This window comes from Gymnoscopelus microlampas (assembly GCF_963454915.1).
Source record: "Gymnoscopelus microlampas genome assembly, chromosome: 7".
NCBI classification, from domain to species: domain Eukaryota; kingdom Metazoa; phylum Chordata; class Actinopteri; order Myctophiformes; family Myctophidae; genus Gymnoscopelus; species Gymnoscopelus microlampas.
In genome coordinates, this window is record NC_139944.1 from 30301162 (window position 1) to 30302308 (window position 1147).

A 1147-nucleotide genomic window follows, 5' to 3' on the forward strand; every position below is an offset into this window, starting at 1 on the left:
ATACAAAAACAAGCTCATAGCGTGGCTATACAAAAACAAGCTCATAGCGTGGCTATTTTTGAAAAACCTTGAAAAAGTGTGCAAATCTTTGAATATATATTTTTTAAAGCGGACATTTTTAACTCAACACATTTTTTGGGGATGGGGTCAGCGGCCAAATACATATCATTTTGGGACTCCTTAACATGAAAAAGTTTGAGCACCACTGATATTATAGCAACATACAATTTACAGAAAACTGTTAGGATTTAGAAGACATTTGTAGAATCGGTCTCAGGTCTTAACAAGTTAAAAAGCTCTGTGGAGGCCACACTGTGTTAATGGCGCTTAAATGAGATGACGAAAGAAGAAGGGGGGAGGGGAGACATGTTTTTAACAGGTAGGATGATAGACAAGGAAACAGGATAGGCAGGCTGACAAGTCAGCAAACTAACAAAGCAAAAGAGAGGCCGCTGAAGGTCGACAGACCAACTCTAAGGAAGGCACACAGAACGACAAGTGAACAAATGCTGGATATCAGCAGACAGGCAAAGGAACAGGGAGACAGACGAAGACAGGCCGACAGGAAAGTGGGAACACAGAAAAAGAGTTATGTGAGCATACAGACAAGACTGTGAGACCGATAGACAAACAGAGAGGTAAGCCAAGAGAGAGGACGAATGAAACGCAGATGGAAAGCAAACATCACCAACAAAAAGGACTGGAAATTTGTATAACAGCTGTTGATGAGGATGGAGTCCGTGCCTCAGGTTTATTGAAGGTAGAAAACCTCTGAACAGACAGACTCAAGACATTATCAAACTCACCCTGAAAGTTAATTAGACTAGCAACATAATTGGAATTGAATAAGTCATCTCTTTGTGGAGTCACTCATTCACTCGCCCCTGCTTCATTTACTAGACTAGAGTTCTCATTTAAAACATTTTCATAGCCTTCAGATAAGATTGAGATGAGGAGATGAGGAGATAATATGATGATGAGTCAGCAAGGTGTTTTAATCTGTGGAAATGTGTCTGAATTGATCCAGCCAAATATGAAATCAGTCTATCAATAGGCAAGCCACAAAGGATGCCATTTCAGAACAAAAATGTCTTTCTGAAATCAATTTAGTAAAATGTAAAAGGAAAGAAATAGAGGAGGAAGCAGC